This window comes from Rhinoderma darwinii, chromosome 3, assembly GCF_050947455.1.
Source record: "Rhinoderma darwinii isolate aRhiDar2 chromosome 3, aRhiDar2.hap1, whole genome shotgun sequence".
Classification (NCBI taxonomy): Eukaryota; Metazoa; Chordata; class Amphibia; order Anura; family Rhinodermatidae; genus Rhinoderma; species Rhinoderma darwinii.
The window spans coordinates 397,802,464-397,829,232 of NC_134689.1; the positions used below are offsets into that span (position 1 = coordinate 397,802,464).

Sequence of the window (26,769 nt, forward strand, 5' to 3'; positions counted from 1 at the left end):
AGAGATCGCACAAATGTTAGGAGTGGCCAAATCAACAGTTTGGTACAAAAAAAAAACCAGCGCACTGGTGATCTCGTGATCTATAAAAGTCCTGGACGTCCACGGAAGACAACAGTGGTGGATGATCGCAGAATCCTTTCCATGGTGAAGAAAAAGCCCTTCATAACATCTACCCAAGTGAAGAACACTCTCCTGGAAGTAGGTGTATCAGTATCTAAGTCTACCATAAAGAGAAAACTTCATGAGAGCAAAGGTGCAAACCATTAATCAGCTTCAATAATAGAAAGGCCACATTAGACTTTACCAAACAACAAGAAGCCACCCAGTTCTGGAACAGCATGAAACTAAGATCAACCTGGACCAGAATGATGGGAGGAAGATCGTATGGAGAAGGCTTGGAACGGCTCATGATCCAAAGCACAGCACATCCTTTGTAAAACATGGTGGAGGCAGTGTGATGGCATGGGGGGGCAGTGTGATGGCATGGTGGGGGCAGTGTGATGGCATGGTGGAGGCAGTGTGATGGCATGGTGGAGGCAGTGTGATGTCATGGTGGAGGCAGTGTGATGGCATGGTGGAGGCAGTGTGATGGCATGGTGGAGGCAGTGTGATGGCATGGGCATGCATGGCTGCCAAAGGCACCGGGTCACTCGTGTTTATTGATGTGACTGAAGACAGAAGCAGCCGGATGATTTCTGAAGTGTTCAGGGATTTACTTTCTGCACAGATTCAACCAAATGCAGCAAAGTTGATTGGCCGTCGCTTCACAGTACAGATGGACAATGACCAAAACATACTGCGAAAGCATCCCAGGAGTTTAAGGCAAAGAAGGGCAAATTTCTGCAATAGCCAAGTCACCAGATCTCAACCCGATTGAGCATGCATTTCACTTGCTTAAAGAGGCTCTATCACCAGATTTTGCAACCCCTATCTGCTATTGCAGCAGATCGGCGCTGCAATGTAGATTACAGTAACGTTTTTATTTTTTAAAAACGAGCATTTTTGGCCAAGTTATGACCATTTTTGTAGTTATGCAAATGAGGCTTGCAAAAGTCCAAGTGGATGATACTTCTCATCAGAACGCCCAGTTAGTAAAAGTAGTAAAAACGCCCCGGTGTACGCACATAATACACGCCCACTTGGACTTTTACTTTTAAACACACCCACTTGGACTTTTGCAAGCCTCATTTGCATAACTACAAAAATGGTCATAACTTGGCCAAAAATGCTCGTTTTTTAAAAATAAAAACGTTACTCTTACCTACATTGCAGCGCCGATCTGCTGCAATAGCAGATAGGGGTTGCAAAATCTGGTGACAGAGCCTCTTTAAGACAAAACTTAAGGCAGAAAGACCCACAAACAAGCAACAACTGAAAACCGCTGCAGTAAAGGCCGGGCAAAGCATCACAAAGGATTCTCTACAAAGTATTAAAAAAAAAACTATTTTATTTATGGTAATGTTAATTTGTTTAATTACTTTTGAGCCCCTGAAATGAGGAGGCTGTGGAGAAAAATGGTTGCAATTCCTAAACTTTTCACAGGATATTTTTGTTCAACCCCTTTAATTAAACCTGAAAGTCTACACTTAAATTTTATTTCAAGTGTTTCATTTCAAATCCAATGTGGTGGCAACAGAGCCCGAATCATGAAGATTGTGTCACTGTCCAAATAATTCTGGACCTAACTGTATATACACAGTATTTACATTATTGTGACCATCTCCTACTTTCGATGTTGGCAGCGCGTAGCCCACGAAGGAAGTGATGTGTCGTGGGCTGGCTTGGTGGGTATATAAGGTGTGTGATAGGCTGTCTGAACATATATTACTCATTGTTGCCATGAGTAAAAGCGATTTACCAGAGTTGCAAAAAGAGATGATTATTGTTTTTCGGGCCAAGGGTGGCAATATTTCTCATACAATGCAGGTTGTGAAGTGTTCGCGAGCTGCTGTGGTGAGTGGTGAAAGTGTATCATAAGTCGATCTTACCTGCAAACGCTGATGCTGCTGCAGAATCAACTGTAGCCTCTGGTGCCGATGTGGCCGTCACGATGCAGGACCTGTGAGTGACGTCACAGATCTGCACTGTCAGAAGCTGGGCGTTCTGAAGAGAAGAGGATGTTACTTCTCTTCAGAGCGCCCAGCTAGTGAAAGTATTAAAAACGCCCCGATGTACGCACATAATACACGCCCAGTTGTACTTTTACTTTTAAACACACCCACTTGGACTTTTGCAAGCCTCATTTGCATAACTACAAAAATGGTCATAACTTGACCAAAAATGCTCGTTTTTTAAAAATAAAAACGTTACTGTAATCTACATTGCAGCGCCTATCTGCTGCAATAGCAGATAGGGGTTGCAAAATCTGGTGACAGAGCCTCTTTAAGGCTGAAATTTGCACTTTTAAAGGTACTAGGGCTAAGCCCTTTTTTTGAATCCTGATTGTAAGAAATCTAGGATCTTCGCGATGTTGGGAAGAAAGGGGACCTTTTCCCGGATCTCCATACAAGGAACAGAATTTCTTCTAAATTTTTTGATAGATTTTCGAGGTAACTTCTTTATGGCTTAGTAAGATAGTTGAAATTACCTCGTCTGACAAACCATGGTTTCTTAGGATCTGCCTTTCAGGATCCAAGCTGAGAACTTCAGAGTTTCTATTACTTGAAAGAATAAGGGACCATGGGAGAGAAGGTTCTTTTTGACTGGGAGCAAGATAGGGTCTTCCAATGCTAGGTACTTTAGTATTGGAAACCAGCTACTTTTTGGTCAATAGGGAAGATAAGTTTTGTCAAATCTTCCTGGATTTTTCTTAATACCGCTGGTATTAGAGGAAACGAAGGAAAGGCATAGGCCAGATCCATGTCTCAGGGCTGGGAAAATGCATCCTCCCACAATGGGTTGTCTTTGAGATTTAGGGAGAAGAATGTCTCTACCTGGCAATTTTTCTCGTGGCAAATAGGTCTATTTGCGGATAACCCCATCTTCGGGTTAAGGACTGAAAAATGTCCTTGTTCAGGGACCATCCCCCGGGGTCTATTTTTTTACGACTTAGGAAGTCTGCCGATAGGTTCTCTGAGCCTTTTAGGTAGACCGCGGAGACCGATAGGACATTTTCATCTCTTCATCTGCCCTGAAAATGCTTGTCTTGGACCACCAACCCCCAGCCATGTTTGCTGGCATCTGTGGAAATTACTACATAAGGACAAGTTTTCCATGGGACCCCCTTGCTTATGTTGTTTGGGAAGAGCCACCAGTGTAGAAAGGACTTCCCTGTTTTGGGAATTTGAATCATTGAATTCAAAGAGTCCTGTTTTCGATCCCACTGGGACAGGTTTAGATTCTGTAAGGGTCTGGAGTGGAATTGACTCCATGGAATGGATTGGATGCAAGACGTCATCAATCCCAACATCCGCATTCCTTCCCTTATGAAACAGGTGTTTTTTCCCCAAAATTTCCTCACTTCGGTCAGTAGAAGTATTTGTTTCTTCCTTGGGAGGAAGGAATGTTGGAGGGAGGAGTCTAACAGCACCCCTAGGAAGATCTTATGTTTATGGGAAGGAAGACTTGACTTCTCGAAGTTGATTATCCATCCCAATTCCTGTAGTAGGGAAAGAACCTGTAACCGATGGCTGTATAGGATAGACAGAGTATCTGCTGTCAGCATGAAATCGTCTAGATATGGGATAATCACTATGCCTTGACTTCTTAAAAATGCCATAATCTCTGCCATAATTTTTGTAAAAATTCTGGGGGCGGAGGAAATGGCGAAGGGGAGACAGACAAATTGGAAGTGAAGAACGGAAGGATGCTTCTTTCCTTATTAGAGGAGTAGTCGATCTGATAGACTCCATTTTGATCTTGCGATATTTCATCCATTTGTTCAATAATTTTAGGTTGATTATCGTCTTGTAAGAACCGTTTGGTTTCTTGACCAAGAAGATTTTTGAATAGTGGCCCTTGAATCTTTCGTTGTGGGGTATTGGAGCAATCAATTTTAACTGTAGCAGTTTCTGGACGTCCAGGATGAGGAATTGATGAAGATCTCTTGATTGGTACTTGGTTAATAGAAATTTCTCTGGTGGAATGGAGGAGTGCTCTATTTTGTACCCTTCTTCTATAATTTGTAGAACCCAATGGTTCTGGGTTATTCAGGTCCAATTGGAATAAAAATGTAGGAGCCTTCCTCCTACATTTCTGGCGTCATTGCTTTGAGGGCTGAAATTAGTTATTGGGGTTATATCCTCGACCCCTTCCCCCCTTGGGGTAACTCCAGCGACCGGACTTCCCTTTACCCCTGTAGTTCTTTAAGGTTGCTTCCCTCTGTTGCCGAAACTTACGAAACTGAGGGGTCTTTTTAGGTTTCTCTTCTGGAAACCCCTTTTTCCTATCCGTCGCGCTTTCCAGTATGTTATTCAGGAGAGGAAAAATCATCAGGGATCCTGTAAACGGGATGGAACATAGTTTGTTTTTAGACTTCGTGTCTCCTGACCACATCTTGAGCCATAATGCTCTTCTAGCAGCATTTAACAGAGCCCCATTCCTGGCAGCAAATCTAATGGATTCGGCTGATGCGTCTACCAAAAATCTGGTTGCCATTTTTAGTAAGGGTAGAGATTCTAATATATCTTCTCTTGATGTTTTCATCATTAAATGGGCCTCCAGTTGGTTTAACCAAATAAACATTGATCTTGCTACAGATGTGGCCGTGATATTTGTAGAGATTAAAGCGGATGAGGATTCCCAAGCTCTTTTCAGCAGTCCATCTGCCTTCCGGTCCATGGGGTCTTTTAACTGAGAGGACTCTTCGAAGGGGATTGCGCTTTTTTTAGAAGCCCTAGTCACTGGGACATCAACATTTGGGATCTCATCCCAAGGTTTCGTGTCTTCTGGATCAAAGAGAAGTTTGTTTTTAAGACACAGCTCTCCTAAGACTGGCTCGGCCCCTTTCAAAGGGTGCGGGCTAGAGAATCCGCCCACTTCCGGGCCCCACGACGAGTGTCATCTTTCCGTCCGCACAGGAAGTAACCCACGTCACTTCCTGTTGCGACTCACTGCCCGGAAGCCTGCCAGCAAACATACAGACATGGCCTGTAGAGGTTGAAAGCTGCACACGAGGCCTTCAGGTGCCGTTGGACACAAAGAAACTGTAGTCTGGTTCCAGGGAAGCACCCAATGGCCCCACACACAGCAGGAGGGAGGCACAAAGCGTCCTCTGACAGGTGGGTTGAAGAGGAGGAAGCAGGCTGTCCTCAATGTCTTCCTAGTGGAGACATACCAACAGGTAACCCATAAGCCCCTCAGATACAGGCTGGGCTCCTACAGTCTGTCTTGCTTGGGTGCTGTCATGGAGCGATAGGCGAAAAAAAAGGATTCAATTTGAATGGCAGTATCGGATTTGAACTACCAATGATTGGAAAAGCGTTGCGTTCTCTGATGAGTCACATTTTCTGCTTCATGGAACGGATGGACTTTGGTGTGTCAGACGAGAAACATCAGAGAATAAACACTCTGCAACCATTGCTGGAAGAACACAGGCTGGTGGCGGCAGAGTTATGGTCTGGGGAATATTTTCATGGCATTCTCTGGGCCACTCATCCATGTGGAAGGCTCTGAACCGATTTGGGTGTGAATCCATCATTGCAGATCACGTCCCCCCATACATGCTGTTTGTCTTCCCTGGGGCAGATGGAATCTTCCAGCAAGACAATGCGACACGTCACACGGCTAGAAATGTCCGACAGTGGTTGGCGGAGCACGACCAAGACTTCCAAGCACTTCCCTGGCCCCTAATTCGCCAGACTTGAACCCAACTGAGCATCTGTGGGACCTCAATCGTCTTGCTCGCTCTATGGATCCTCCCCACGCACCCTCCAGCAAATGTGGGATGCACTGCAGTCAGCATGGCGCCAGATACCGGAGACCACCGACCAGCACCTTGAGTCACTCCCAGCCTGTCTAGCTGCTGTCCTTGCGTCACACGGCGGTTGCGCGCACGCGTGCGTGTACATTTCTGCAGCAATTCCGTTGAAACTAGCAGACTCTGCTGCTGCAAAAACGCACCATTTCCTGTGTTTTTGCTGCAAAAAATGGTGCCGATTTTGCTGCATTTTTCTCAATGTTGGGAGATAGTGACATCTTCTCTGAAAGAAGCAGCAATTCTGTCCACTTTCTGCAGCAGGAATTGACATGCGGAGGTCTGAAAAATACGCACCGCAGGTCAATTTCTGCTCAGAATATTTATGCAGCGTGTGGGTGCGATTTGTTAAAACTCACCCACTTTGCTGCTATTGTATTCTGCTGCATTTTTTTCGTCCGCAATTCCAGATGGAAAAAGTGCAGCAATTCCGCTATGTGTGGACGAGCGCATGACATGGCACCGTGTAACACTCGGTACACCTATTGGGGTAACAAATTGGATAGCTAAACCTTGGTTAAGTCCATATGTGTATTTGTTTTGCGCGTGGATCATCGATACGGAATTTATGCGTCATTTTTACATGACACTGCAACATATGAACAGTCATTGTAATAGAAAGATAGAAGATACATAAAAATAGGTATAGATTAGATGAGATTACATAAATTAGATAGATATGAGATAGATATATAACTACATAGACATGATTTTTTTATTATTACTTTATAAAGTTCAGACCGTATGTGTTTTAGACAATATTTTACTAGATGGCATTGGTATTCTAGATATAATTTTGTCTGGGTGCAGATGCTGAAGGAAGATGCACAATCTGAACTACGTCACTTATGTCCTGACGTTATACATCCACTGACTGAACCCTCAAAATTGCGGCACGTATGAGACGGAACTCTGACCTTCCTCTCCTGCTGTAACTCTCAGTAAATTCCCTTATTCCATGTCTCTCCCCTTGCTTGCACCTCTGCTCCTTATATCCACACAGACATACATCGTTGTATCTTCCTTCATCTTAGTCAGCAGACTGAAGATACTTCTCTTACCATTGATATTCGCGGGTCTCTTTTCGGCCCGCACGTTATACTAGCAGCGCTGTGATTGGATGCGGTAGCTGTCAATCAAACTGCTCATCTTTCTATTGGCCGTTTTTGGCGCGCAAACGGTCCTACGAAGCTGCAAGGAAAGATCGAAGTGATATTCTGAGGTAATAAGACAAGAAAACAATTGCCATAAATCAAAATTAAATGATACAGATGTTTAATTCTATTTTACTGTATTACATTTTTTTGAACTGGGTTGTATAAAATGTAAAATCAATAAAGACATGTTTTAGGGATTGTTCACACAAGTGCTGTGTTTTAAAGAAAACTCATTTAGACCCACATTTTTACTGTATTCTGTAACGTGTAATAATATAATATAATGATACATTTAAAGGGCCATTCTAGCAAATAAAGATTATTTGTATAGTGAAAAGTTATACCATTTTACAATATACTTTCAGGATTAATTCCTTAGGCTGGGTTCACACGCAAGTCCCGGACCGAACACAGTGCAGGGAGCCGGGCTCCTAGCATCATAGTTATATACGATGCTAGGAGTCCCTGCCTCGCTGCGGGACAACTTCCCCGTACTGTAATCATGTTTTCAGTACAGGACAGTAGTTTCACGGAAAGGCAGGGACTCCTAGCATCGTACATAACTATGATGCTAGGAGCCCGGCTCCCTGCAGTGTGTTCGGTCCGGGACTTGCGGCCGAAATACGTTCCGTCCTTTACGGACCGAACATGCTCGTGTGAACCCAGCCTTTTAGGCTCTTTGCTTGCTGTAATAGAATAGGAACTTTTTATAGTTACTCCAGGGACTAAAAATCTATCCTGGTCATGTGATGATCACACAGGCGCACGGCTTGTTACAAGACACAGCTCTGATACACATACTACACCTGTGCGTCCATTACATGACCAGATAAGATTTATATCCCTTGTAAGTCAATAATGAAGGCTCCTCTTAGATGACTGCAAGCAGAGATCTTGAAAACACTGAGGAATTTATACAGAAAGTTTTTAGCGAAATGGCATAACTTTTCATTACAGAAAGGATAACCATTATTTTCTGAAACCGGAAAATATTCCTTTAACCCCTTCCCAACATTGGTCATATGGATACGTCATGGAAAGCTAGTGCTTCCCGCATTTTGCCGTATCCATACGACAAATGGTGGACACCGGCTCAGAAGCTGAGTCGGTACAACCATCCCCGAGTGTCGGCTGCATGTTATAGCTGAAGCCCTGGGGTAATGGCGAGGACCGAAGTTTGCTCCGATCCCTGCCATTAACCCCTTAAATGCAGCGGTCAAAAGCGATCGCTGCATTAACGGTGTTTGCAGCTCATCGGCACCCCAGCAATGAAATTTCCGGGATGCCGGTGGCTACAAAGGAAACCGGAGGCCTAACACTGGCATCCTGTTATGCCTTGTACGGAAGACCTTCAGGCCCCGACCGGAGCCTGTACCTAAAAGGCTTCCGCAGCCGCTGGCAAGATGGCACCGGCTCAGAAGCTGAGCCGGCGTCATCAGCGGTGGTTTCAGCTGTATGTTACAGCTGGCATCCACCTGTAACGGCAGGAACCGAATCTAGCTCCGATTCCTGCCATTAACCCCTTAGATGCTGCATCTTGGTTGTTGGCAGCAGACGGCCAGCTCTGCCCTGCAATCGCATGACTGCCGACTGCTTCTATGGCAACAGGAGGCCTAAGAATGGCCTCCTGCTTTGCCATTACGGAAGCCGATTAGGCCCCGCCCGGAGGCAAAGCCTAATCAGCTTGCTGTCAGTGAATAACTGCCAGATCTAATACATTGCACTACATGGGTAGTGCAATGTATTAGAAAAAGTATCTGACAGTTGGACCTTCAAGTCCCCTAGTGGGACTAAAGAAAAGTGAACAAAAATAAAAGTTGTTAAAAGTAAAATAATAGTTTCAAGAAATAAAATAAAACACAATCGCCCTTTTTCCCTTATCAAGTCCTTGATTATTGAAAAAAAAAAATAAACCATACATACGCGTCCGTAACGGCCTGAACTATAAAATATTATGTTATTGATTCCACTCGGTGAACAGCGTAAAAAAAACGTATCAAAAAGTCGCATGTATTCAAAAATGGTACCAATACTAACTACAGCTCGTCCCGCAAAAAACAAGCCCTCATACAGCTCTGTCGACGAAAAAACTAAAACGTTATGGTTCTCACAACTTGGCGATAGAAAAAAGACATTCTTTTTACAAAAGTAATGTTATTGTGCAAAAAGTTGTAAAACATAAAAAAGTGCTATAAATTTGGTATCGCCGGAATCGTACTGACCCGCAGAATAAAGATAACATGTAGTTTATAACGCATGGTGAACGCTGTATAAAAAAAAAAAACGATGCCAGAATTGCAGTTTTTTGGACACCTTGCCTCACAAAAAATAGGATAAAAAGTGATCAAAAAGTCGCATGTACCCCAAAATGGTACCGATAATAACGACCCGCAAAAAAACAGCCTTCATACCACTAGACCTATGAAAAAATAAATTAGTTAAGGCTCCAATATGTGCCGGCCCGAGGGGAACATTTCTTCTGTTTCAAAAGGCGATTTATCAATGCTCTAAATTTAGGGAACCAGGAAGGGGAGGGCCCAAACATATCTGCTGGAGGCGAGTGTGCCCGTATTATACCAGGACAACACGTCCCAGCAAAATTCCCCAAACTGCAAAGGTGCGAAGTGTGGACCAAAAGGAGGATAAGGAAGGACATTTATCAGTGAGACACCGGCCTGTGCAGAAAGGATTGCCTCACACACATCTATGGATTATTTTATTGTTTTTTTACCCCATTATTATACCACCTGACTATGCCCCTGATGTAATCTGCCCAGCTTACATGTACCCCCACATTATAAATTAAATACCAGTAAAACTCCAAACAGAACTACTACCAAGCAAATCCACGCTCCAAAAGCCAAAAGGCGCTCCTTCCCTTCTGAGCCCTACAGCGTGCCCAAACAGCAGTTTACTTCCACATATATGGCACCGCCATACCAGGGAGAACCCTTTTAAAGAGGCTCTGTTACCAGATTGTAAGTACTGATCGGCGCTGTAATGTAGATAACAACAGTGGTTTTCATTTTGCAAAACGATCATTTTTGAGCAAGTTAAGACCAATTTTAGATTTATGCTAATTCGTTTCTTAATAGACAACTGGGCGTTTTTTAAACTTTTTACCTAGTGGGCGTTGTAAAGAGAAGTGTATGACGATGACCAATCAGCGTCATACACTTCTCTCCACTCATGTTTAGCTGTACTCACAACACAGCGTGATCTCGTACTCACAGCACAGCTGAACAGGAATGACAGCACATCGTGATCTCACGAGATCACGCTGTGCTGAGAGTAAGTCCCACAGAAACTTTACCTAAGTGTCGGGAGTGTGAATAGACATTGCGTCCTGGCTGGAGGTGTCACTCTCAAGACACTTCGGTAAAGTTAATCTGGCAGTATGTGACAGCACAGCGTGATCTCGCGAGATCACACTGTGCTGTGAGTACAGCTAAACATGAATGAAGAGAAGTGTATGACGCTGATTGGTCCTTCATACACTTCTCTACAACGCCCATTTGGTAAAAATCTAAAAAACGCCCAGTTGTCTATTAAGAAACTAATTAGCATAAATCTAAAATTGTTCATAACTTGCTCAAAAATTATCGTTTTTAAAAAAAACAAAAACACTGTTACCTACATTACAGCGCCGATCACATTATATAGGAGATAGGGCACTTATAATGTGGTGACAGAGCCTGCTTAACAAATTTTGGGGTGTGTGTCTCCAGTGGCATAAGCTGGGCACGACATATTTGCCACTGAAATGGCATACCTAGGGACAAATTTAAATTTTTACTTTGCACCATCCGCAGCGCAATCATTTATGGAAAAGACCTGTGGGGTGAAAATGCTCACTACACCCCTTAATAAATGCCTTGAGGCGTGCAGTTTAGAAAATGGGGTCACTTCCCAGGGGTTTCTTTTATTATTTCACATCAGAGCCTCTGTAATTGTGAACCAATACTTTGTAAGTTGCCAAATTGGGCCTCAATTTTGCATGGTACTCTTTCATTCCTGAGCCTGGTCGAATGTCCAGGCAAAAGATTAGGGCCACATGTAGGGTGTTTCTAAAACCGAGTAACACAGAATAATAATTAGAGAGCTGTCTTGTTATGGTGGCACAAGCTGGGCACCACATATTGGCATATCTATGGAAAAAATCCCATTTTCACTCTGCAACATAGAGTACATACTAATTTCTGCAAAACACCTGCGTGGTTAACATGCTCACTACACCCCTAGGTGAATACCTTGAGGGGTGTAGTTTCCAAAATGGGGTCACTTCTGGGGGGTTTCCACTGTTTTGGTCCCACAGGGGCTTTGCAAATGCGACATAGCGCCCAGAAACCAATCCAGCAAAATCTGCTCCAAAAGCCAAATGGCGCTCCTTCACTTCTGAGCCCTGTCGTGTGTCAAAACAGCAATTTATTACCACAAATGGGGTATTGCCGTATTCGGGAGAAATTGCTTTATAATGTTGGGGTTCTTTTTTTCCTTTATATGTTGAGAAAATGAAAATTTTTGCGCTAAAGCTACGTCTTATTGAAGAAAAAGGATTTTGTTTATTTTCACTTCCCAACTCTAATAAAATCTATGAAACACCTGTGGTGTCAAAATGCTCACTACACCCCTAGATGAATTCCTCAAGGGGAGTAGTTTCCTAAATGGAGTTACTTTTTTGGCGTTTTCACGGTTTCGGTCCCTCAGGGGCTTTGCAAATGCGACATGGCCTCCGCAAACCATTCCTGCTAAATTTGCGCTCCAAAAGCCAAATAACGCTCTTTCCCTTCTAAGCCCTGCTGTGTGTCCAAACAGCCGTTTCTTACCAAATGTGGGGTATTGTTTTACTCGGGAGAAATTGCTTTACAAATGTTGCATACTTTTTCTCCTTTAATCCTTGTGGAAATGAGAAAAAGTTAGCTAAACCTACATTTTTTTTGAAAAAATGTAGATTTTCATTTTCACGGTCTACTTCCAATAATTTCTGCAAAAAACCTGTGGAGTCAAAATGCTCACTATATCCATAGATAATTTCCTTGAGGGGTGTAGTTTCCCAAATCGGGTCACTTTTGGGGGATTTCCACTGTTTTGGCACCACAAGACTTCTTCAAACCTGACATGGTGCCCAAAATATATCCTAATAAAAAGGAGGCCCCAAAATCCTTTGCTTCTGAGGCCGGTGCTTCAGTACATTACCACACTAGATCCAAATGTGGGGTATTTCTAAAAACTGCAGAATCTGGGCAATAAATATTCAGTTGCGTTTCTCTGGTAAAAACCTTCTGAGTTTACAAAAAAAATGGATTAAAAATTAATTTCTGCAACAAAATAAAATGAAATTTGTAAATTTCACCTCCACTTTGCTTTAATTCCTGTGAAACGTCTAAAGGGTTAAGAAACTTTCTAGATGCTGTTTTGAATACTTTCAGGGGTGAAGTTTTTAAAATGGGGTGACTTATTGGGGGTTTCTAATATATAAGGCCCTCAAAGCCAATTCACAACTGAACTGGCCCCTGTAAAAATCGCCTTTTGAAAGTTTCTTGAAAATGTGAGAAATTGCTGCTAAAGTTCTAAGCCTTGTAACGTCCTAGAAAAATAAAAGGATGTACAAAAAATGATGCCAATCTAAAGTAGACATATGGGGGATGTTAGTTAGCAACAATGTTGTGTGGTATAACTGCTGTTCTTACAAGCAGATACATTTAAATTTAGAAAAATGCTAATTTCTGCAATTTTTATCTAAATCTTGGTGTTTTTCACAAATAAATACTGAATGTATCAAGTAAATTTTGCCATTAACATAAAGTCCAATGTGTCACGAGAAAAGATTCTCAGAACCGCTTGGATAGGTGATAGCATTCCGAAGTTATTACCACATAAAGTGACATGTCGACAGTCGACAGCGCTATTGGTTCCGTCAAGGAAAAAAGGAACCCTGTCACAACAATGACAGACGGAAACCATTAGCTAGGTTTCCGTCACCATTGATATCAAACGTAGGTTTCTGTTTGCCTTTCCGTTGAGGGGTCAATCGGGCGGAAACTTCAAACGGAAGCCCTCAATGGAAGGGCAATGGTGATGTGAACAGGCCCTTAGGCCCCATGCACACAACAGTATTTCTCATCAGTAATTACGGACCCCTTCATTTCTATTGGCCACGAACAACTTTCAGTATTTCTACTGATGTGTGTCTGTGCTGAAAAAGTTATGAACCTGTCCTATTCTTGTCAGTAATTACGGAAAGGACTCTCCCATAGAAGTCTATGGGAGCTTACGTAAATACGGACGGCTACTGATGTGCATCCGTATACCGTCCGTATTTACTGAAGCATTGCTAGGCAACGTGTTGATGACATCATTTTCAACCTCCCTCTTTTTGTAAGGATCCGTATATACGAATGGAATACGGATGCAATACGGACCGTATTTACGGACACCCTCCCTTATATACTGATGAAATACGGATGCCTACTGATCCGTATTTACTGACAGTATTTCAGGATAGATGAAAATACTGTCGTGTGCATGGGGCCTTAGATGTGCCCTATTTACTCACAGCCAACAGCATATGATAAGGGGGTTGTATATACACTATATGGACAAAAGTATTGTGAGACACCTACAGGAGCATTTATAACCTCCCATTCTAAATCCGAAGGTACTAATATGGAGATGGTTTACAGATAAAACAGCTTCCACTCTTCTGGGAAGGCGTTCTACTGTTAATGAATAAAAAACACTATACAAAGGCCAATATTACCACCATGTAGTGACCATATAGTGGAAGATTCCAGTTATACACAGGAGCTCTGCAGACTATGTAAGTGATTACAGCACATTTATATCCAGTGATTTACAGGTGATGTTTTCTCTGATTAGAGTCGTTCACTTTCCCTTTTTTCTCCATCCGGCCCAGACAACTGTGACTACTTATTCCAACCACGACTTGTCCCTGTAGAATTTCACACACAGACATGTTGGTTTCTTGCTCTTCCAGCAACCTCCACACTTATACCCTATCCTCTAAACAAACTCATAATCCACAGTGCCCCAAATGGTAATAACTATCCCTTAGTGCTCGACACAATAAAAGTGCCCCCTCAGGAACCATGCCACCACACAGTAATAATGCCCCCTTTGTGCCCCTCTATATAACGCCATACACAGCCCCCTGTAGATAGTGCCACACAGCGCCCCCTTGTACTTAGTGCCACACAGCGCCCCCTTGTAGATACTGCCACACAGCCCCCTTGTACTTAGTGCCACACAGTCCCCCTTGTACTTAGTGCCACACAGTCCCCCTTGTACTTAGTGCTACACAGTCCCCCTTGTACCTACCGCTACCACTCTCCGCTCTGCCTGACAAACCCACCATTAGGAGTAGGTCATGCGGCGGTGGTCTGAGTGAGGTCAGTGCTGGCCCGTGAGTGAACCAGTCCAGTCAGCTGACCTGAGTCACCCCACCTCCCTTCACTGACATCAGATCAAGTGGCAGGTCAGGTAACTGGACTGGTCCACTCCCGGCACCAACCTCACTCAGACTGTCATTCACGTAGCAGTGGTCTGCATATTTTCAGATTCCGCAGAAGTCATGCGGAATCTGAAAATATGCCCGCTCCCTGCTCTCCCTTTGCACTGCGCGTGCACATTTTGGTGCATGCGCAGAACTACGTTTTGCAAGAATGAGAAAAAAAATCTCGGTTGGGTTTATTTTTCTACCAGACACTACAGACGGCGGAAAAAAAAACACCCTTTTTTGCGGACTGTCTGTAAATTTACGGACGGTTGTAAACCCTGCCGACGCCTGGCATTGTGCTTGGTGATTTAAGGATGGCATGCAGCTGCTCGCCATTGGAAACCCATGCGATGAAGCTTCCGGCGCACAGTTTTAGTGCAGATGTTAATACCAGAGGAGGTTTGGACTCTGCAATTATTGAGTCAGCAGAGCATTGGCGACTTTTATGCATTATGCATCTCAGCACCCGGTGAACCTGCTCTGTAACTTTACGTGGTTTCTAAATCCTTACACTTTGCAATAATTCCAATAACAGTTGAGCGTGGAATATGTTAGAGGGAAGAAATTTCAGGAACTGACTTGTTACATAGTGGCGTCCTATTACAGGCCCGCGCTGGAATTCAGTGAACTCTTTATGAAGACCCATTATTTCACAAATATATGTAAAGGCGACTGCATGGCGAGGTGCTGGATGTTATACAGCTGGGGAAATGGGACTGAATGAAACGCCTGAATTCAATAATTTACCCCTTCCCGCTGCAGCCATTTTTCGGATTTTCATTTTCGCTTTTTCCTCCCCACCTTTCCAAAAGCTATAACTTTATTATTTTCTGTCAATAAAGCCGTATATGTGGGCTTGATTTTTGTGTGACGAGTTGAATGGACCCTTACTGTATTTATGTACATATGGTATGGTTATGGATTTACACTGCGTGCACAATTATTAGGCTGTCGGTCAATCCAAAATGTTAATAAACCTCAAGCCTGAATATTTAAGGCTGTGTTCACACAGAGTTTTTTGACGCGGAAACCGTGCGAAAATGCCTCCCATTGATTTCAATGGGAGTTGGACGAGTTTTTTTACCGCAAGTAAAAAAAACGCGTTGCGGTAAAAAGAAGCGTCATGACCCATCTTGAGGCGGTTTCCTCCTCCAAAACCCCATTTCAATCAGTCAGAAAGAGGAAAAAAAAACCTTGACGAGTGTTTTCACGAGTTTTTGTCAAACCACTGTGCAAAAACCTACTGGAGCAGTTTTTGCAGGAGGAATTTTCCTCCTGCAAAAAAACTCAGTGTGAACACAGCCTAAGAAAGTAAAAGTGAGGTTTTGGCTTTCTTAGGAGAATATCTGTGTGTGCATAAATATCGGGGCAACTATTAGGCCAAAGCCCCACGTGGCGGAATTGCTCTGGAATTCCGCTGCGGACACTCCGCAGCGTTAATCCGCAACGGACCCGTTTCTCCATTGCCTTCCACTTCTTTTTAGTAGTGTTCGTTTAGACGAGGCGGAAAATTCCGCTGCGGAGCATAGGCTGCGGTGCGGAATTAGGTGTCCGCAGTATACAATGGATGTTGCGGACCAGTGGCGGACTGGTTGCGGACTCATTGCGGAATTTCTCCATTGACTTCAATGGAGATTCTAAATTCCGCAATGAAGTCCGCAGATGTCATGCACATGTTATGTGTGCTGCGGATTCGTCTTGCTTTTTTGACATGACATTTCTTCATTCTGGCTGGACCTATGTATTTCTAGGTCTACAGCCAGACTGAGGAAGTCAATGGGGCTCCCGTAATTACGGGAGCGTTGCTAGGAGACGTCAGTAAATAGTCACTGTCCAGGGTGCTGAAAGAGTTAAGCGATCGGCAGTAACTGTTTCTGCACCCTGGACAGTGACTACCGATCCCAATATACAGCAACCTGTAAAAAAAATAGAAGTTCATACTTACCGAGAACTCCCTGCTTCTGTCTCCAGTCCGGCTTCCCAGGATGACGTTTCAGTCTAAGTGACGGCTGCAGCCAATCACAGGCTGCAGCGGTCACATGGACTGCCGGGTCATCTAGGGAGGTCGGGCTGGATGCCGAAAGAGGGACGCGTCACCAAGACAACGGCCGGTAAGTATGAAATTCGTTTACTTTCACTAGGGAAAGTGCTGTCCCTTCTCTCTATCCTGCACTGATAGAGAGAAGGGAAGCACTTTTACCGCAGTACGCAGCAGCCAGCCCGCATCAATTTACTGCACATTTTGGGCAGATCCGCCGCAGAATCTGCAACGCAGATTCTGTGCGGCATTGATGCGGACAGCTGCGGAGGAAAACCGCCACGTGGGGCCATGCCCTAAGGGTATGTTCACACGCAGTGGTTTCAGACGTAATTCAGGCCGTTTATGCCTCAAATTACGCCTGAAAAAACGGCACCATTACACCTCCAAACATCTGCCCATGCTTGCAATGGGATTTACGGTGTTCTGTTCCCACGAGGTTTAATTTTACGCGTCACTGTCAAAATACGGCGCGTAAAAAGACGCCCACGAAAAAGAAGTGCATGTCACTTCTTGGGACGTTTTTTGGAGACGTTTTTCATTGACTCCATTGAAAAACAGCTCCAATATCGGCCGCAAAAAACGTGAGTTGTTAACAAAAATGTCTGAAAATCAGGAGCGGTTTTCGCTTGAGAACAGCTCCGTATTTTCAGACGTATTTTGCTAAGTGTGTGAACATAGCCACAGTAAAAATTATGGAGCTGTTTTCAGAGAAAACAGCCTCTGACTTCTGTTTTTGAAGCTGAAAACTTTTTTTTCAGGCGTTTTTTGGAGACTTTTTGGAGCTGTTTTTCTATTGACACAATGAAAAACAGCTCCAAAAACGGTGACACTCTCCTTTTTACAGAGCGTTTTTTTACAAAGGCATAAAAAAACGCCACGTCTGAACGAAACGCCGTTTTTCCCATTGAATTCAATGGGCAAATGTTTGTAGGCGTTCAGCTACCGTCTTTTCGGGCGTATTTTGGGGCGTTTACGCACTGAACACATGTACTTCTGGGCACTCCAGGGAGCTTGCAGTTCCTGAATATGACAGCACTGGAGGATATTGGGTTCCTGGTCGCTTCACATTTGATTCTTCTCAAAACTTTGGCAGTTAATTTGCGTTTTTTTTTCTCAACACATTTCCTGCAACTCTGTTGACTATTTGCAACAAAACGTTTGATGGTTCTGTGATCGCGCCCCAATATTTAAGCAATTTCAAGAGTGCTTAAAAGTAAAGACTTTTAAAAATTTTAGACTTTTCAGAGTCCGTTAAATCGCTTTTTTTTGGCCCATTTTGTCAGAGGAAAACAAGCTGCCTAAGGCTGGGTTCAAAAATAGATATTGGGATGCACTCCTCAGTCTATTGGCGTGGTGCTAGTAAGGTAGGGACGAGAATCCCACAATATTGGAAATATATAACCCCAGCACACACAGAGGTACACAAGAGATCCAGATGCAAACAAATTTAAGTTTTATTGCAACAAAAGATGGTAAAGTTGAGGTGGAAAGCGACTTGGTAAAGACGTTTCGGCCGAACCTCGGCCTTTGTCACGGTCGCTAAAATGATAAAGAATAAAATGCTTTTACAAAGGTGGCAATAAAATGTACAAAAATACAGTATGAAAAATAATAATATTAAAATAACATATATAGATGAGTTATCTCTGTTTACATGAAATTATATAGCGCTGTCACCTCAGATATACACAGAGAACAATTATTATACATTATAAGGAAAAAAATTAAAATATTTTAATACTGAACTGTATAAAGAAAATTGCGTGATCAATTAGTGGAACCCGTAACACAAGAATTAAGGAAATCATAATCATCTATATAAGAATAAGTCATAATGATCTATAAAAACAAGACTAGGGGCTGAATAGTCAGAACAAAATTAAGTTAAATATGCTCAAGGAGTATATAGCAGTATATAACTGTATGGGGCATAAACAATCTGGAAACCTCTGATGGTAATGCAATACCTAGGTTACATATATTGATTTAGTTTTGTTATTGTGGTGGGGAGAGGAAAGAGTCCTCACTGTAGACCATACCATAAAGTACCGGTAGAAAATAAAGGATAGTGTGGAAAGGAACAAACGCTAGAGGATAAACTAAGGGTATGTTCACACGAGGGCGTCTGTTACGGCTGAAATTACGGGGATGTTTCAGCCTGAAAACATCCCCGTAATTTCAGCCGTAACGGCATGTGCAGGCGCTTGAACGCCGCGTCAATTACGGGCGTAATTGGCGCTGCTATTCATTGGAGTTAATGAATAACGGCTCCAATTACGGCCAAAGTAGTGACAGGTCACTTCTTTGACGCGGGCGTCTATTTACGCGCCGTCATTTGACAGCGGCGCGTAAATTACGCCTCGTGTGAACAGACAAACGTCTGCCCATTGCTTTCAATGGGCAGATGTTTGTCAGCGCTATTGAGGCGCTATTTTCGGACGTAATTCGGGGCAAAAACGCCCGAATTACGTCCGTACATAGGCCGTGTGAACATACCCTAAAGGGAGAAAGCAAGAGAAAGTAAGAGGAAAGACATGTGCTGCTGTACCTGTTAGGCTGGGTTCACACATTGTTTTTTGCCGGCTTTTTCGCTGCGTTTTTCCCCCGCGGCCATTGAGAGTAGTGGGCAAAAAACGCAGCGAAATGCACTTTCTCTGCCTCCCATTGATGTCAATGGGCGGTCAGAGACGTAAACGCCCGAAGATAGGGCATGTCCCTTCTTTTTCCCGCAAGCCGTTTTTTCCGCTCACACCTCCCATTGAAATCAATGGGAGGCATTTTTGGCCGTTTTTTGGCACGTTTTCCGACGCGGTTTCCGCATCAACAAACGTGTCAAAAAACTGTGTGAACTGACCCTAATAATTCTGCACATAGGGTCTTGATCCCCTTAGGCCACACCTTTCCTCATTACACAAACACACATCACCTGATATGCTTCATCCAATAAGCAGTCAAGTTTATACAACTTGAAGTTGGAAAATATGCATGAAAATCATGATATGGTCAAAATACTACAGTACAGCAACGTTTGAGTGAGAGCTTTTTCAGGCAACTATTTGTCATTTTATATATATATAGTGTTTTATTTGTGTTGCTTTATTCTAAAGAAATAACCTCAGGAGATGTTTCTAAAATAGTTTTTTCTGCTACTATGGATGGAAAAAAATGAGTGCAGAAATGCCTCTAAAAAATGAACGCATTGAATTGTTATATCGCGGCAGATGTATATATACGGTATGATTTGAAGATTCCTACATTTCCATTTACAAACATGACATGATGGGAATAGTAATGAATGCAGGGCATTGTACTGAACTCAATAGCTATTAAGTACATAAAACTATAGATGGCGCCACATGTACTATTAGTTTTCCCTCTGTGATTTGACTTCCCATTCTATAGCAGAGCTCCAGAACTCACTGCCAAATGCATGGTAAGACGCATGGAGATTAATGTCATTTATTTAAGTTCTTTATAATATACTTAAAGGGGTTTTCCAGCCAGTAAAAACTGATGGCCTATCCTCAGGATAGGCCATCAATAGCTGATGGGTTGGAGTTCGACTCCCGGGATCCCCACCGATCAGTTGTTTTGATCTTCAGTGGGAGAAGAAGGCTGTAATACCTTTGAATCGCTGCTGCATGTGTGTCGACAATTCACAGTGAGCAAGTAGAAATGAAGGGGAAGCAGCGCTCATACAAGCGCTGCACCCCATTAAAACTAGCTGATCGGCGGGGGTCTCGGGTGTCGGACCTCGACCCATCAGCTGTTGATGGCCTATCCTGAGGATAGGCCATCAATTTTTACTGGCTGGAAAACCCCTTTAATTACGGGTTCTTATCACAGGTCACTGCTTTAATACCCTGGGTGAAAATCTGCTCAAACGGTGCACCAGTGTTATTATATCTTCTGCAGTGTATTTTAGATATTTTATAATGCATAACTTTTCATTATACAATGGATAAGCTTTATTTGCTAAAACTGGAATACCCCTTCAAGAAATTTTATCCCAGAGGAATAGTCATAGGCAGGGTCGGTGTAAGCACCCTGGGAAAGTGTCGGGGCCTACTCCCCTTTGGGGGGCCCTTTCGGCCGCCGGGTGTGGACGTCTTGGCTCCTCCAAGAGTGGAATCCATAGCCGGGGTGTTGCCAACGGGTTTCCACTTCTAGAGGGAGCCCCTGTCTAGGAGGCAGCGTAGCTGCTACGGGGCCCGAGGCATGAGGGGAACCGTGCCGCCTGCCGTCACGGCCGCCCCATGCCCAGTGGCCCCGCTCGCAACCGCTATGGACGCTACAGCGGTAGCGACGCCACATTCAATAGTATCTGTGTCCTTAGGATGCAGATACTATTGAACGAAATGGCAGAGCAGGTAGGTAGCTCCTGACTCTGCCATTTACTAGGCTACAGATTCCCAGGCAGAGTGCTAGTAGCGCTCAACCCGGGACTCCGGCTCATATATGGACAGTGATGCCAAGAGGAGAGAAGGAGTCCCAGGCAGAGTGCTAGAAGTGGCTATGCTCTGGGACTCTGTCTCGGGGGAAACCCCTGACATCACAGTCCATATATGGACAGTGATGTCAGGAGCAGAGCAGTGTCCCGGGCAGAGTGCTAGTTAGGGTTGTCACGATACCAGAATTTGGACTTCGATACCGATACTTTGTATAGTATTGCGATACTCGATCCCAAAACTATACTTTGCCAACAACAATAATAATAATAAAAAAAAGTTCTTCCATTGTGATGAATTTTGAACCTCCACGTGCCTCACATTAATAGTGATTAACCCCATTATGTTACTCAGTCATAATGCACAACATTGGGTTAATGTGTGAGGTTCATGATTGGGTTTATTACTATTTTTGTGAGGCACATGGAGGTTAAAAATTCATAATACCTCGTGCTCGTAATATCTCGTGCCTCACATTAATAAGTGAAGGAAAACAGTTTTTATTTTATAACCGCGTAAACATCATAAACGACGCTATAAATTTGTTATTAATGTGAACATGAAGATACCGAATGTGTGTATTTTATGTATTGAGACTTATTTTAATGTTTATTGTAAAAAATATGTTTGTTTGTTTTTTTTATTTAACATTACTTTATTTTTTTTAACTTCTTTATTTTTAAACTTTAATGTACTCGCATATACACTACCGTTCAAAAGTTTAGGGTCACTTAGAAATTTCCTTATTTTTGAAAGAAAAGCACAGTTTTTTTTCAATGAAGATAACATGAAATTAATCAGAAATACACTCTATACATTGTTAATGTGCTAAATGACTATTCCAGCTTCAAACGTCTGGTTTTTAATGCAATATCTACATAGGTGTATAGAGGCCCATTTCCAGCAACCATTACTCCAGTGTTCTAATGGTACATTGTGTTTGCTAACTGTGTTAGAAGGCTAATGGATGATTAGAAAACACTTGAAAACCCTTGTGCAATTATGTTAGCACCGCTGTAAACAGTTTTGCTGTTTAGAGGAGCTATAAAACTGACCTTCCTTTGAGCTAGTTGAGAATCTGGAGCATTACATTTGTGGGTTCGATTAAACTCTCAAAATGGATAGAAAAACAGAGCTTTCATATGAAACTCGACAGTCTATTCTTGTTCTTAGAAATGAAGGCTATTCCATGCGAGAAATTGCCAAGAAACTGAAGGGAGTAGTACACACCGTTGTAGGAAATCTTCAGAGGACAGCACAAACAGGCTCTAACCAGAGTAGAAAGAGAAGTGGGAGGCCCCGCTGCACAACTGAGCAACAAGATAAGTACATTAGAGTCTCTAGTTTGAGAAATAGACGCCTCACAGGTCCTCAACTGGCAACTTCATTAAATAGTACCCGCAAAATGCCAGTGTCAACGTCTACAGTGAAGAGGCGACTCCGGGATGCTGGCCTTCAGGACAGAGTGGCAAAGAAAAAGCCATATCTGAGACTGGCTAATAAAAGGAATAGATTAATATGGGCAAAAGCACACAGACATTGGACAGAGGAAGATTGGAAAAAAGTGTTATGGACAGACGAATCGAAGTTTGAGGTGTTTGGATCACACAGAAGAACATTTGTGAGATGCAGAACAACTGAAAAGATGCTGGAAGAGTGCCTGACGCCATCTGTCAAGCATGGTGGAGGTAATGTGATGGTCTGGGGTTGCTTTGGTGCTGGAAAGTGGGAGATGTGTACAAGGTAAAAGGGATTTTGAATAAGGAAGGCTATCACTCCATTTTGCAACGCCATGCCATACCCTGTGGACAGCGCTGGATTGGAGCCAATTTCATCCTACAACAGGACAATGATCCAAAGCACACCTCCAAATTATGCAAGAACTATTTAGGGAAGAAGCAGGCAGCTGGTATTCTATCTGTAATGGAGTGGCCAGCGCAGTCACCAGATCTCAACCCCATAGAGCTGTTGTGGGAGCAGCTTGACCATATGGTACGCAAGAAGTGCCCATCAAGCCAATCCAACTTGTGGGAGGGGCTTCTGGAAGCATGGGGTGAAATTTCTCCCGATTACCTCAGCAAATTAACAGCTAGAATGCCAAAGGTCTGCAATGCTGTAATTGCTGCAAATGGAGCATTCTTTGACGAAAGCAAAGTTTGAAGTGAGAAAATTATTATTTCAAATAAAAATCATTATTTCTAACCTTGTCAATGTCTTGACTATGTTTTCTAGTCATTTTGCAACTCATTTGATAAATATAAGTGTGAGTTTTCATGGAAAACACAAAATTGTCTGGGTGACCCCAAACTTTTGAACGGTAGTGTATCTATATACTGATAGTACACAGGCAGTTGTTAAGACATACCTAACTATGCCCTAACAAAAGGAAATATGGTCAGACAGCCCTGGGGTCCTTCAATGGACCCTGGGCTATCTGCCCATATATGGTATGTCCCTCGATCGTGTCACAGGGATTCCCTGTGATGCGATCCAAAGGGCATCCCCTCTTCTCATTTACACCTTAAATGCTGTGGTCAGCTTTGTTCGCAGCATTGAGGGGAATAGCGGCGGAGATTAGGGGTTTCTCTGATTTCCGCCGTTAGAGCGGGGCTGCGGTTTTGTAATACAGCCATTGCCCCGCTCCTGACAATGAGTGTGTGCGCGCGGTCAGCATAAGGTGATGCGGCCAGCGCTGCACTGAAGTCAGAACATGAGGGTGTTTTGCAGTGTGCCGGCTATGTTCTGTCTTCGGTGCTGGCAATGATTAGTGCAGCGATGGTCGCATCACATCATGCTAACCGTGTGCGCTCACTTGTCAGGACACAGGAGCGGGGCAATGGCTGCATTACACAGCCGCACCCCCACTCTAATAACATTCATGTGTTACTATACTTAGCTGTGCGGCCACACAGCTTAGTATCTAAATACATGAATTAACAGTATTGAACCGTTTGGGGGTGTACGGTATCGAAACAGTAACGAAGTTTTGATGCATCGTGCAACCCTAGTGCTAGTAGCGCTCTGCCCGGGACTTTGGCTCTGGTATTGCCCCTGACATCACTATCCATATATAGACAGTGATGTCAGGGGCTTCCCCAGAGACGGAGTCCCGGAGCAGAGCCTTTACTAGCGCTCTGCCCGGGACTTCAGCTCTTCTCCGGACATCACTATCCATATATGGACACTGATGTCAGGAGCAGAGCAGGAGTCCCAGGCAGAGTGCTAGTAGCGCTCTACCTGGGACTATGGCTCAGGGCTTGCCCCTGACATTACTGTCCATATATGGACAGTGACGTCGGGCTCCGCCTGAAGCAGAATCCTCGGCCAGAGCGTCGGCAATGCTCTGGTTGGGGATTCCAATAGGGAGGGTGGCTGTGTGGCACTACCAGGAAGGGTGGCTGTGTGGCACTACCAGGGAGGGGGCTGTATGGCACTTCCAGGGATGGGCTCTGTGGCACTACCTGGGAGGGTGCTCTGTGGCACTACCTGGGAGGGGTGCTGTGTGGCACTACCTGGGAGGGGTGCTGTGTGGCACTACCTGGGAGGGATGCTGTGTGGCACTACCTGGGAGGGGGTTTGTGCGGCACTACCTGGGAAGTGGTTTGTGCGGCACTACCTGGGAGGTGGTTTGTGCGGCACTACCTGGGAGGGGGTTTGTGCGGCACTACCTGGGAGGGGGGCTGTGTGGCACCACCTGGGAGTGGGATCTGTGTGGCACTATCTACAGTGGGCACTAAATTTTTGGGGATACAAACTGTGAGCATAATCAGGGCCTAATTACTATATGGGGGCACAAAGTGAAATTTTATTACATATTACTGCCGCCGTGAGTTACCCCGCAAAGGGGCCCACTAAGTCTGTGTCGCCTAAGGGCCCACATAAACATGGAGCCGGCCCTGGCCATAGGGGTGCAGAACTTACATTTTCATTCAGTTCTTACTCCTGAAGGGCCCTTTTACGCCCCAATGCTACATAAGAGAACAACAGTTTGTAAGAATGCTATACAAAGCTATATTACTATACAATATAATTATTTTTATTCTGTATACGGAAACCTACCGTATTTTTGGGACTATAAGATGCAGTTTTTAGCAAGAATAAATCTTGCTAAAAAGTCCCTGCGTCTTATAGTCGGCAGTCAGGGGACCCGGCGGTGCCAGGCCCCCTGACCGCTCCTTACTTAACTCCTTCCAGACCTGTGATGTGCCAGCACATCATTGAGCGGGGAGGCGTTGAGCCAGCTCCATACACTGCAGGTGTCAGCTTCTGACACGCTGCACTAACGGCTAGGAACCGTGATGGCGCTGTTCCTGGCCGTTTAACTAGTTAAATGCCGCAGTCAATAGCGACCGCAGCATTTATATTGGTTTTCCTATGAAGGACATTTATGACATATCCACAGGATATGCCATAAATGTCAGATAGATGTGGGTCGCACCACTGGGACCTGCATCTATCTCTAGAACGGGGCCCCCTAAGCCCCGTTCTATCTTACCCGGCTCCGCTGTCTTCCGGCCACTTCACTTCCTGGTTAAATGGTCGAGTAACGCAAATAGCGTAACTTGCTGAGCTACGCTATTTCCGCAACTCCCATAGAACTGAATAGTAGTTACGGAAACAGAGTAGCATGCTACGCTGCTTCTGTAAATGCTATTCACTACTATGGGAGTTACGGAAATAGCGTAGCTCAGCGAGTTACGCTGTTTCCGTAACTCATCCATGTATTGCAGTGTATTGTACCAGCAATCTAATGTTCACTGGTTCAAGTCCCCTAGGGGAACTAATAAAATTTTAAAGTTTAAAAAAAACATTTCAGATTTTTCCCCAAGCTCAATGTAAAAATAAAAAAATTGGTATTGCTGCGTTCGTAAAAGTCCGAAACTATTACAATATAGCATTATTTGACTCACATAGTGAACGGTGTAAAAAAACAATAATTTAAAACCCCAGAATCGTTGTCTTTTGGTCACCATAGCGCTAAAAATAATTAAATAAAAAGTGATAAAAAAATCATATGTACCAAAAAATGGTGCTAATAAAAACTACAGCTCGTCCAGCAAAAAATAAGCCCTCACACCGCTGAAACGATGGAAAATATAATTTATGGCTTTCAGAATGTGGTGAAACTGAACAAATTATTATTTTTAACCAATAGTTTTTCCTTTGTATGGATATGTCATAAATGTCAGATAGATGCAGATCCCACCTCTGGGACCCGCATCTATCTCTAGAAGCCCCGTTCTATCTTACCCAGCTCTGCTGTCTTCCGGCCACTTCACTTCCTGGTTACATGTTCGAATTACGCAAACAGCGTAACTCGCTGAGCTACGCAGTTTCCGTAGCTCCCATACAACTGAATAGTAGTTAAGGAAACAGCTTAGCATGCTATGCTGCTTCTGTAACTGCCATTTACTACTATGGGAGTTACGGAAACAGCGTAGCTCAGCGAGTTACGCTGTTTCCGTAACTCATCGATGTATTGCAGTGTATTGTACCAGTGATCTAATGATCGCTGGTTCAAGTCCCCTAGGGGAAATAATAAAATGTGTAAAAAAAAAAGTTAAATAAATGTTCAGGAGTGCAAAAATGTTTTAAAAGTTAAAAAGAAAAAAAACTTTTTCCCCAAGCAAAATGTAAAAATAAAAAAATAAAAAAAATTGGTATCGCTGCATCCGTAAAAGTCCCAAACTATT

General features: G+C 43.6%; 1 protein-coding gene across 2 annotated transcripts in view; it reads left to right on the top strand.

Moving 5' to 3' along the window:
• Window positions 1-6,984: 6,984 nt before the first annotated feature.
• ACP5 (acid phosphatase 5, tartrate resistant) overlaps window positions 6,985-26,769 on the top strand; it is a 189,442-nt gene continuing 169,657 nt past the window's right edge. The window contains exons 1-2 of one of the 2 annotated variants that reach the window (XM_075859042.1): window positions 6,985-7,136; window positions 13,755-13,891. The gene's annotated coding sequence lies outside the window, so the exon portion shown is untranslated. The remainder of the gene's footprint in view (window positions 7,137-13,754; window positions 13,892-26,769) is intronic. The other variant, XM_075859043.1, reaches the window with a different exon arrangement.